Source organism: Ranitomeya variabilis, chromosome 7, assembly GCF_051348905.1.
Source record: "Ranitomeya variabilis isolate aRanVar5 chromosome 7, aRanVar5.hap1, whole genome shotgun sequence".
In the NCBI taxonomy this organism is placed as follows: Eukaryota; Metazoa; Chordata; class Amphibia; order Anura; family Dendrobatidae; genus Ranitomeya; species Ranitomeya variabilis.
In genome coordinates this window covers 56,949,168-56,962,061 of record NC_135238.1, presented here as the reverse complement: position 1 = coordinate 56,962,061, position 12,894 = coordinate 56,949,168, and the positions used below count along the sequence as shown (strand labels likewise).

Below are 12,894 nucleotides of genomic sequence, written 5' to 3'. Positions count from 1 at the left end.
TAGAGTATGGGACCAGGTAACGGATGTCTTTTTGCTGGAATCCATAATACGCATCCATAGAAATCTTTGGGTCAATGTTCATGTACTTCCAAATGTCTAAAAATACATAGGGAGTAAGGAACCATCAGCTCAAGAGGCTTCCACGGTCAATCTTTGCATTGATGATTCTGAAATCCTCTGATAAAAACTCTATAGAGGGCTCCCAAACTACAGAAAGCTGCTGGCTGGTGGGAAAATATAAGCGCCCCTGGCCAAGGATGGGGGGACATTATTCCGTGAAAGGGCCCAAGATGGGAGACATTATAACAGGAAAGGGCACAGGATCAGGGACATTAAATAAAAGAGCCCAGGAAGGGGACCAACACTGGATGAGGCCCAGAATAAGGCACAGAATTAAATAAAAGGACCAGGATAGGAGACAATACTACAGGAAGTGGCCCAGGATGAGAGACATTATTAAAGGGCAACAGGATGGGGACATTAATAGTGGAAGGGGCCCAAGATGGGGGACATTATTAAATATATGACCCAGGATGCAGGGACATTATCACAGGAAAAGGCCAAAGAAGGGGGATATTATAACCGGAAGGGGCCCAGGATGGGGGACTTTATTACACGTGTGGAGAATACTTATGTCTTTAATAGGATCCAGGGGTCTATACAATGAACCAACATGCAGTTGGGAGCCCTGGTCCAAATTCTGCACTGGGTCCCATTAGACTCTCGTTAAGCCAGACTGTAGAAGTGAGTGTTTCAGCTGCTAATGTGTTTTGGGGAGCTAGACCAGGTAGCACACAATGTTACCCTATCTGCATATGCATAGGAACCTTGTGATGTCCTTTAATTAAGGAATCAACTTGTATTCAAATACAGCTTTAGGTTATCAGCTCGTCCAATTACTTCTTTTAAAAATGCAATAATCTGCGCTCACCTAGCAATATTCATTAAACATGAGCAAGCTACCGTATGTGAAATCACATTCTGAAAGCTCAATCGCTGTGTGATGTCAATTTCATGATCACAGAGCTTCAGATCCAGGACAACGCACAGTACAGAAATGGATGTGCAAACTCATCAGTTCTACCTGTGACTTCTCAGTTATTTTAACTTTTCATTTGCGAATGCCAAGATGTTGGCATGGGACTGCGGGCAAACAACAGCAGCTCTGCTTAGGGCAGAAATCATTCTCTGACTTTACTCACCAGTAATGTGTTTTTTCTTAATCTTATTAATAATGCATACGGGATTTAATGTTATGCTGAGCTGAACTTTCTAAGCTGGCGCCTGCTCTTATTCACATTTATATCTATTATTTACTTATTTCTAGTAGAGCTGCATGTCTGATGCCCATGGGCTCCGTTCAGCCTCACCAATCTGTGCTGATCATACAGACTCCCGGAAAGCCCCACAGGCTTTTTTTTTATAGACAAACTGCAAGTGTCATATAGGAAGATGATGCATATAAGTAAATGTGCAGGAAGTTCATCAATTATAACAGGCAGCAGACTGACAATATATTAATGGTGCTGAATAATGTCAGATTTGAGGGCACTACTTCATACTGTTCATACATATCCATGTCCACAGGAGCACCACTTTGCCACATAGCAAATGGTACCTTCATGACGTCACTGTTTTAAGTACCCAGTTGCTATTGTAAGCTAATGCTAATCAACTCTGTCGGCCTATCTAAAGAGAATATATTAGCAGGTTTTTGCTACATAATCTGAGAGCAGCATAAAATAGAGCAAGTGAGCCTGATTCCAGGGATGTGTCCCTTATAAGGCTGTGTGCTGTAGTTTCAATACAATCAGTGTTTTATCAGCAGGGGATCATCACTGCCGAACTAGGTCTCACAAACACAGCGGTCAGGCCAATCGGTGTAATCCCACCCCCATCACTGAGTGGCAGCTTGCTGACACTGTACACAGGAAGCTACCAATCAGGGGTGTGGGCGGGGTTATACAAAGCTCAGCATGCTACATCTACAACAGATAAAACAGGGATTCTATTAAAAGTAACTAATCCAAGCAGCCCAGTAAGTGACACATCCTTGGAATCAGGCTTCATTGCCCTACATTATGCTGCAATCAGATTAAATAGCAAACACCTACTGATAGATTCCTCCTAAGCAGGTGAGGGTCTTGCACAGATTACTTCAACATTCTTAAAGGGAACCTGTCCCCACCCCCCACCTGGCGTTTTTAACTTAAAGAGCCACCTTGTGCAGCACTAATGCTGCATTCTGTCAAGGTGGCTCTTTTATTTGGGGTCCCTTCCACCGCTGAAATATTTGTTTTTATAATTTGCCCGCCATACCTGTAGTGTGCCCGGGGGGCATGTATTCCCCCCCCCCCCCCCCAACACAACCGCCTCCCAGCCATCAATCATTTCCTCCATGCGCCTGGCGCCGCCTCCTCTGCATTCATTTATGTCCCCGACGCCTGCGCTGTAAGTTCCCATCATGTGATGTGAGTCGAAGGGCAGTGCAAACTGCGCATACCCGAAAAAGAATCTTACAGCGCAGGCGTCGGGGACGTTAATGAAGGCACAGGAGGCGGCGCCTGGTGCAAGGAGCAAATGACTGATGGCTGGGAGGCGCTTGTGTCCAGGGAGCAAGACATGCCTCCCGGGCACACTACAGGTATGGCGGGCAAATTATAAAAACGAATATTTCAGCGGTGGATGGGACCCCAAATAAAAGAGCCACCTTCACAGAATGCAGCATTAGTGCAGCACAAGGTGGCTCTTTTAGTTAAAAACGCCAGGGGGGGTGACAGGTTCCCTTTAAAACTTTGCACTGCCCTTGGCCTGTATACTCCTATTACTGCCTGGCTGTTTTCCCAAAATAGACCTAGTTTTTCAACTAGTCCATGGAATTTGCCATCATCTGCCCCCCCCCCCCTCTGGTTTGACTTCTAGCCTTGACACTTTACTTTGCCCCACTATGCCATTTGTATTGGTCATCCCTAGTACATCTTCGGGTACTGATCTGTGTTCCATCTGACTACTGTTTTTCTACATTGTTGCCCAGCTGCCAATCCAAGACTACTGAGAATCACATGGGTTTAGCCCAAACTTCCTAGCAGGCGTCTTCCTGGTGAAGGATCACTTAGACTGCACACCTCACATTCTGAATATTCATTTCTCTTTAATATCGGCACATGTGACCACCGGCAGCAGCAGGAAGCAGGAGGCTGACAGTGCGCGCCTAATGAAGAGGAATGGATACTCACCGCTCTCTGCGATGAACGGTCCTGGTGAGTATTCCGGCAGCTGTGCGCTGCTTGTGAGCAGCGCATGATGTCCCTGCCATGACCTGCAGCTGCTGGCACCGGAGGAGGACGCTACGACTGCGAGAGAGCGGAGGAAGGTAAGAGTAAAGGTTTGGTTTTTTAAAAATCTTTTCTGATGGGGCCATGGATACCAGGACTGGGATGGGGCCAATCATACCAGCAAGGAGATGGGGCCAATCAATCGTACCAGGAACTGGATGGGGCCAATCAATCATACCAGGAACTGCATGGGGCCAATCAATCATACCAGGAATAGGATGGGGCCAATCAATCATACCAAAATAAAAATGGGACCATGCATACCAGGATGGGGATGAGGGCCATGCATACCAGGATGGGGATGAGGGCCATGCATACCAGGATGGGGATGAGTGACTCCACCTGCACATCAGGTTGCCGTTGCAACCAGAAGCGCTCCTGCGAAGTCACATTCTAGGTCATTTAGCACAATTCAGGCAACCAGAGAATTCAGGTAACTGGCGCCGCCATTACTGTAAACTATTGTCACTCTGCTTATTTTGCATTAGGACTCTTTGACAAGCTCAGTCCTGCCACTGAGTCAACTATGCTATTCGACTCTACAAGTTCTGTATTAAGACTCCATGACACACTCAGCTTTTCTGCCGATTCAGCTCTGCTACATTGCAGTGCCAGTTTTACATTGCACCCTCTATCAAACTCAGCTCTTCTGCAGAGTCAACTCCATTGGAGCTCCACATTGGATTCTGCTTCAAACTTAGCTCAACTACATTGCTGAGTATATCCTACTTCCTATTTGATTACAATCTGCTAAAATATCTTGTCATTACTTCAACTCTGCTTCATCAGTTCCTGTGGTTCCAGTTGTGTTTATCTTGTTGGAACACCAGCCACTACAATCTCAGTGGTTCCACTTGCATCACCCTGAAACATCAACGCAATCTGTGAGTGCTGTGCAACAGTGAAATCCGCAGCTAGGGGCTTCAAGGATCCATTTCACCAGGTGAGAAATAACATTGTTGTGGAAGAGGAATGATGCCAGACATAATAGGCAGTGGGTACAAGTACAATAATATCAAATTAAATCGGGAAGGAAGACAAGTGAAACATTTACAAGAAACAAAATGAGCAAAAATCCTGCTATAACTAAATACGGTAAGTAAAAGGCAAACGAGCATTTAAATAACTCAGGGTTCTTAGTAATTCTGTTTTTAATCAAAAATAGCATAAAAGCCATCCAGCCATCGTCAAGGAGCCACTGATTGGGACGGAACCTACACTGTCTAATATTAAAAACCTTACCATGTGTCAGAGCTGACCTCAGTGTGTGAATAAGGGCAGATAAAAGGACCGGGTCCCAATCTATGGACACCAGCATTTCCTTTATGGCCAATGTGAACATGTGTTTATGTGCTGCATGTATACCAACTTAATCCAAGCTCAATTTTTGTGTTTTTTCCTTGTATTTTTGCATTTTGTGCAAGTCGGGGCATAGCCTCCCTTTCCTGAGCTGGTAATTACATTTAAAAGCTTCCCCAGACTGATGTCCATAGATTGGGACCTGGTTCGTTAGTCTGCCCTTATTCACACACTGAGGTCAAGGTTTTTAATCCATCCCAATCAGGGGCACCTTGTCAACAGGAAAAACATTTCTTTTATGAAATTACATGTTATTAATTATCAATTCAACATCAAAACGCAGCTCTTAGAGGTATTTAATATCATCAAACAAATATTTATACAATTCCTATGAAATCTAACCAGCGTATTCAACACTAATGTAAATATGACAAATAATTGACATATTAATATGAACAATTCAGTACTTGTTTATGAAAAGCAAAAAAAAGGTTAGGCTATGGGTTGAACTAGATGGACTTACAGTCTTCCTTCAACCTTAATAACTATGTAACTATGTAACTATGTAACAGTGGGATGGCTTTTATGCTATTTTTGATCAAAACAGTATTACTAAGAACCCTGTGTTGTATAAATGCACTTGTGCTTTTTATTTATTTGGTTACAGCAGGGTTTTTGCTCATTTTGTTTCTTGTAGGTTTTGTATGCTTTATGGTCAAAGTGAACATGCGTTTATGTGCTGCATGTATACCAACTTAATCCAAGCTCAATTTGTGTTTTTTACAAGTGAAAAATTGTCAGATTTAAGGGGGATAAGCATGTGTGAATATTGTCACGGAAAACGGAGTATATAGCACCAACGAAAGGAAAGCAGTGATTTGCTGTGTGCGGAGACTAGACCATGAAGTTTATTTATACATAAATAAATTTGAAATTTTCACAATGGCTACTTGAGCTATTTTACAATCATACTTCATGGGGTTGTTTTTAGAGAACAATTTTCAGAAGTTTCATCATCATCACAGACTGGTTTTTACTTTGAAAGGTATTGCCTCTACATACAGCTAACAACACAGGTTCTGCCCATCACAATATGTAATTTCACAGGTCGGAGTCAGTCTATTGCTGCTAATTAGTGATGAGTGAGTATGCTCGTTACTCGAGTTTCTCCAAGCATGCTCGGGTGGTTTCCGAGTATTTCGCATGCTCAGAGATTAAGTTTATGTTGACGCAGCTGCATGATTTGCGGCTACTAGACAGCTTGAATACATGTGGGGATTGCCTGTTTGCTAGGGAATCCCCACATGTATTCAGGCTGTCTAGCAGCTGCAAATCATGCCGCTACAGAGACAGAAATTAAATCTCCGAGCACGCCCAAATACTCGGAGAACACCCGTGCATGCTCGGAGAAACTCGGGTAACGAGCATACTCGCTTATCACTACTACTAATGCACGTGTATTTTGTGAATAATCAGGAAATAGGAGTATAGAATAGCCCCACTGGTCAGTGTAAAAATTACTAATTTTTTTTTTACACAAATTGTGAGAAAAATAAAATGAATATATCAAAAATTAAAAACAAAATACATCTAACATTAAAACCTTATTTATTTTGTATTGAAACTACAGTAAGCTGAGCAAGTGACACACACAATCAGGTTCTCTTGCCACATTATACTGATTTTAGATTAAATAGTAAAAACCTCCTGAAAGATAGATAGATAGACAGATAGATAGATAGATAGATAGATAGATAGATAGATAGATAGATAGATAGATAAGGTCACCTTGCCGTGGTTGATGGGCATACATGAATTGGCCAATTTATGCGCGAAGAACCTTCATTTTCATTCATTCTTTGGGTCATTGTCCTGTTGTAGGATGAAATTGGCTCCAATCAAGCGCTGTCCACAGGGTATGGCATGGCATTGCAAAATGGAGTGATAGCCTTCCTTATTGAAAATCCCTTTTACTTTGTACAAATCTTCCACTTTACCAGCACCAAATCAACCCCAGAACATCACATTACCTCCACCATGCTTGACAGATGGCGTCAGGCACTCTTCCAGCATCTTTTCAGTTGTTCTACGTCTCACTAATGTTCTTCTGTGTGATCCAAACACCTCAAACTTGGATTCGTCTGTCCATAACACTTTTTTCCAATCTTCCTCTGTCCAATGTCTGTGTTCTTTTGCCCATATTAATCTTTTCCTTTTATTAGCCAGTCTCAGATATGGCTTTTTCTTTGCCATTCTGCCCTGAAGGCCAGTATCCCGGAGTCGCCTCTTCACTATAGACGACGACACTGGCGTTTTGCGTGTACTACTTAATGAAGCTGCCAGTTGAGGACCTGTGTGGCGTCGATTTCTAAAACTACAGACTCTAATGTACTTGTCTTGTTGCTCAGTTGTGCAGCAGGGCCTCACACTTCTCTTTCTACTCTGGTTAGAGCCCGTTTATGATCTCCTCTGAAGGCAGTAGTACACACCGTAGTAGGAAATCTTCAGTTTCTTGGCAATTTCTCGCATGAAATAGCCTTCATTTCTAAGAACAAGAATAGACTGGACTGTCGAGTTTCACATGAAAGCTCTTTTTTTCTGGCCATTTTGAGAGTTTAATTGAACCAACAAATGTAATGCTCCAGATTCTCAACTAGCTCAAAGGAAGGTCAGGTTTATAGGTTCTCTAATCAGCCAAACTGTTTTCAGCTGTGCTAACATACTCGCACAAGGGTTTTCAAACCATCCATTATCCTTCTTACACAGTTAGCAAACACCAAGTACCATAAGAACACTGGAGTGATGGTTGCTGGAAATGGGCCTCTATACACCTATGAAGATATTGCATAACAAACCAGACGTTTGCAGCTACAATACTCATTTACCACAGTAACAATGTATAGAGCGTACTTCTGAATAATTTAATGTTCGCTTCATTGGAAAAAAACTGTGCTTTTCTTTCAAAAATAAGGAAATTTCTGAGTGACCATAAAACTTTTGAACGAATATATATATATATATATATATATATATATATATATATATATATATACTTATATATATTTAAATAATAAAAAAATCTAAATGGATTTACAGTAGTTAGTAAAGTTATGCGAAGTACAGCAGCACAAGATAGGGAGCAGAAGATGGCTGTGTAGATGGGTTAATTACCTCCAAAAGGAACTTCTAACAAACAGAAACAAACAGAAGAACCATATGCTGCAAATGAAAATCTCCCGACATGTTGGAAAACCTTAGTGCGTTTACCGTAGTAAAGGGAAGGAGTGTCAGTGGTAATGAGACATATACCGGGGCTGCCCATAGACACATCACAAGTAGAATTAATAGCTATTTATGTTCTCCACCATCTGTCTTAATGTTTAATGACACTTTGGGAAGGTTCCTAACCTGCGGCTAGTAAAGATCACCGTTCATGACGAGAACAATGTTTGTGATGTCTAGCTGCTGAGGGACTACAAGTCACAGTGTCCCCTGCTTATCTTGTAGAAATGGGATGATGGATGCAGTATTCCATCTGAGCCTGCTGCAAAATTCCGAGCAGTGCATCACTGAAGATTAGCAAGCGCAAACACATTGCAACTTGTAAGAGCTGCGCAGATCCAATGCATCATTTCTACAGGACGCTGGGGAAAAGAAAAGCCGGCGCTGCTCGCTTCCAGTTACAGAACATTTTATTTAATACGGTCCATAATCACGGCTTACAGCCGAACGTCACATGGCTTTATAACACCGCCGGGATTTCATTTATTCACTATTTATAAACAACTGTTTATCATAACGAGCCGTTAACAAGACAGACACCGGAATAAAAGACAACGCAGTGGCACGTTCCGAAATTTAACCTTATTTTATGACTGCTGATAAAACAGAAAAAAATAAAGAAGAAAAAAAAAAAAACACCGGCTGGTGCACACGTCGATTCTCCGATGCTTTTGTTGTTGTGCAATCCTATTCCATGTTTTATACCTGCCATCCATTTACAATCTGGTTGCTAAGCAACAAGCGAGAAGCCGCTCGGTTATTTAGAATCCGCACTAATGGCCGAGGGATAGCCATTTTCACACGCAAGATTTCCCAGGAAAATAGCAAAAAAAAAAAAAAGAGAATATAAGTCGTAGGCAAACAGGTCATTGGCGTTACTTTGCATTCTCCTAATTAGTCACACTTAATAGCGAGTGCTAGCAATCATCTATTTCCTGGGGATTTGTTCATTTTATGTCATTTTTATTTTTATTCCATATATTTACAGCTACCACGGACAGCATTGCACTTCCAGATATTGGTTCCTTTATATATTTTTTTTAACCTCATGGGAATTTAGAAATGACACACGTAAGTAGATGCAGGGATATACCTGCTAGGAAAAGAAATGGAGCTGGAAAAATAGTAGAAAAGATCAATTTCTCCCCCTGGTGGTGGCAATAGTAAATTGCAGGTGTAGCAGAATTAAATACATTAATTTCTTTGCATCTAGATTGAGCTACAATAAGTCTAAACAACAGAAACCTGTGCTCCATTGAGTGTGCATAAGATAGAACTAACATTTTAAAAAATTTAACTTTCTATCAAGTTGCAGAATCTTACACAAGTGTTAATCTACATAAGAACAGGATGGACTGGAGGATGCATAAAAGGAACGAGAGGTAGAAAAGTTTCGCCTGCATATAATACAATGCTGCACTACGACTACTAGGACAGTCGCAGAGCACTGGCCAACTGCTACCAGGTGAGCACACATGGCCTCCCTCCCGTCACCTCCTCTTGGAATAGACCCCTCTTCGTCCTCAATTACCCCATCCTTCTTCACTGCCCCACAGTCTCAGCACTAAACAGCTGCTTTGTCTTATGCCATAGCTTAAAGGGGTTGACCACTACGGTTAACCCACTTAATTATTGAACCTAGGGTGGTGGAAAAAACAAAACAAAAACGTATTGTGCTGGACCTTTTTGCTGCCAGCATCCCTCAATAGACTCCTGGCTCCCTGTTCCGGCAGGGAACATGACACGACCGCTGCTGCCAATCAGCAGTATATGCTTTCTTCATGTCAGGAATGTTCGATATTAATGGAGTTTTCCAGCTTTATTACATTTGACAGTGGGGAGCCTTAATGACTAAAGAAGACCAGAAGCTATAGTCACCCCAGGTCTTCGCTGGACAGTAAGTGATGACGTCTACTGCGGCCACCGTTGGCTGCAGAGTTAGGAGACAAGCGGTGGGGACTTTATTGCCTATCCGTCCGGTGGAGACGGTTGGAGCACCAGCGCTTGAGCAGTGAGCAAAGCTTCTGGAGTGTGTATAGCTACTTTTCTTCTTTAAATAAGCAAGTTTCCTCATTTTCACTTTAAACTATTTAAAGGCAATTTCCCAATTCACGCAACCCCCCCAAAACCCATTACTAGACTCTAGAAAAGTCATAAAATCCCCTTTAGAAGTGAAATGCAAATGAGGCTGCAAGTGCTTGGGGCAGGACAAAAGCATTTACCATGCCCTAGCTCCATTCTCGGCATAACTCTGCCCTCCACTAGGTGACTGATACCCGGCAGCAGTGCTAAATAAATGTCAATCCCCTAGTGGAGTGACGCCGACAATGGAGCTAGGACCTGCTGCAGTAAAATGCTTTTGTCCTGCCCAAAGCACTTGCAGCCTCATTTGCATACAACTTCAAAAGTGGATTTCTTGGCAATACAGCCTTGATTTTTGTTTAATAAAGGTATTGAGTAACTTATGATCTCATAACCTACACAGTAGAGATGAGCAGATTGCTTCATGCAACCTTGGTCGATGGTCCCAGTCAGTGCTCTTTGGCCATTGTGAGGCAGTGAGGGGGATCATACACGAGGGTCGTTATGTGTCCCCCAGGATGCACATAGAAGCATACTACACCTGCTGGAGTGCATTGTGATTTCAACCGCGCCTGTGACTACAATGCCAAAAAAAAGACTCTGGACTTGGTTAAGCTATTGACAAAGTCACATTTAGGATAACCGGACATGGGGTTTTATTTTTGTAGAGATCTCCAAGATGGTAGTGGGATGGATCTCTCCCCTCACTCCGGGTTTTTGATAGTGGCCCATGTCCATGTAGCCCATTTAAACTTTCAGTTGATGTCTGGCTGTGTCAGCACTGGCGTAGCTAGAGCTTTTGCCGCCCGGGGCTGATTCCGAGGTTGGTGCCCCCCCCCCCTCCATTGCCGTCACTCAACGCCGGGCACCGCCCCTCAGCACTGTTTACCCATGAAATCCGGTGCCTGCGCTGTGTATCGCTGTTTGGTGCAGGCGCAGAGAGCTCTGGCCGTCTGACGTCACAGCCAGGCTTGCAGACTGCGCCTGTGCGGCCACCCACCTTGGTAATCCCAGCCCCGCAGTGTGTTATGCATTATGCAGAGTGCGGGGCTGGGATTCACAAGCAGGGCGGCCGCACAGGCGCAGTGTCCAGCATTGCCCCAGTGTGTCCAGCATTGCCCCAGTGTGTCCAGCATTGCCTTAGTGTGTCCAGCAATCTGCCCCTAGTGTCCAGCATTGCCCCTAGTGTCCAGCATTGCCCCGTGTGTCCAGCAATCTGCCCCAGTGTCCAGCATTGCCCCCAGTGTCCAGCATTGCCCCCAGTGTCCAGCATTGCCCCCAGTGTGTCCAGCATTGCCCCCAGTGTGTCCAGCATTGCCCCCAGTGTGTCCAGCATTGCCCCCAGTCTGTCCAGCATATTGCCCCCAGTCTGTCCAGCATATTGCCCCCAGTCTGTGTCCAGCATATTGCCCCCAGTCTGTGTCCAGCATATTGCCCCCAGTCTGTGTCCAGCATATTGCCCCCAGTCTGTGTCCAGCATATTGCCCCCCGTCTGTGTCCAGCATATTGCCCCCCAGTGTGTGTCCAGCATATTGCCCCCCAGTGTGTGTCCAGCATATTGCCCCCCAGTGTGTGTCCAGCATATTGCCCCCCAGTGTGTCTCCAGCATATTGCCCCCCAGTGTGTCTCCAGCATATTGCCCCCCAGTGTGTCTCCAGCATATTGCCCCCCAGTGTGTCTCCAGCATATTGCCCCCCAGTGTGTCTCCAGCATATTGCCCCCCAGTGTGTCTCCAGCATATTGCCCCCAGTCTGTCTGAGTCAGACATAAAGAAAAAAAAAAAAAGTAAAATCCTCACCTCTCCCGTTCCCAGCGCAGGTCCCGTGCACTCAGCGTCTCTCCGGCTCTGCAACGCTCAGGACAGAGAGGCTGAGCGCGCAGTGATGACGTCATCGCACCCTCTGCCCTGAGACGTCGCAGAGTCAGAGGGCGCTGAAGACGCTGCAGCTGCCGCAGGAACCAGGAGAGGTGAGTATTAAAGGGGGGCCCAATGCCAGCGCTGGCACCGGGAGGGGGGGGGGGCCTGGTCGTGGCGGCGGTCGGCGCCGCCCGAAGATTTATAGGGCCCGCGTCTCTCTTTTTTTTTTTTTCTTCCTCCTCCTCTCTGGGTCGGAGCCGCCCCGGCATTGTGCCGCCCGGGGCGGCCCGCCCCCCCCGCACCCCCCTTCCTACGCCACTGTGTGTCAGTGTTGGTTTTTTCAAGCAGCAGAGCAGGAGACTCTGTACAGTTAAGGTCTAGGTGAGACTGAACACAGGCCAGTCAAGGCAAAGCCATTGAAGCACTCACGAGTGATACGGCGGTGCAGTCGCCCACGGCAAAGGATTTGATACAGACTGTTATGGACATTCTGGCTATGTACTGGAGGATAAAATTTGAGTTATTTTTGTAAGTTGGCAAAATAAAAACATTTAAGTTGGACTATCCTGGATCACTGCCTCTTTACCACACTGCCGTGAAAACCGCTGCATTACACCATGGACAGAGGCAGAGTGTGACGTCATCTGTGTGGCTCATGGGTGACGACTCACCATCCCGACTAATCAAAAGCTGAACCTGGGATCTAGGAGGGTAAGAAAATGCGCACAGCTCCTGTCCATGGCCAAAGGGCACTGACCACTGGACCATGGATCGAGGTTGAGCAAAGCGATCCACTCATCTCCACAACACAGTCATGTAATCGGTTTGGAGGTGTTGAATGAATGGACTGATGCCCTTTAAAAAAAAAAAAAAAGCCATAAAAACCCCTTCAATGACTGGGCACTGAAGTAAAACACGCCAAGGTCACACAGAATTTCAAAAAGTAAAAAAATTCTGTGTATGGGTTTCGAGATGTGTGCACCTACTTACTTAGTTTTGTTTGCTTTCCTTTACTTGTTTTCCTTCTGTTTTTCACAT

At 44.6% G+C, this 12,894-nt stretch overlaps 1 protein-coding gene across 2 annotated transcripts in view; it reads right to left on the bottom strand.

Annotated features, from left to right (window-relative positions):
- Positions 1 to 12,894, bottom strand: part of SNX29 (sorting nexin 29) — a 565,512-nt gene that overhangs the window by 447,445 nt on the left and 105,173 nt on the right. The window lies entirely within an intron of this gene.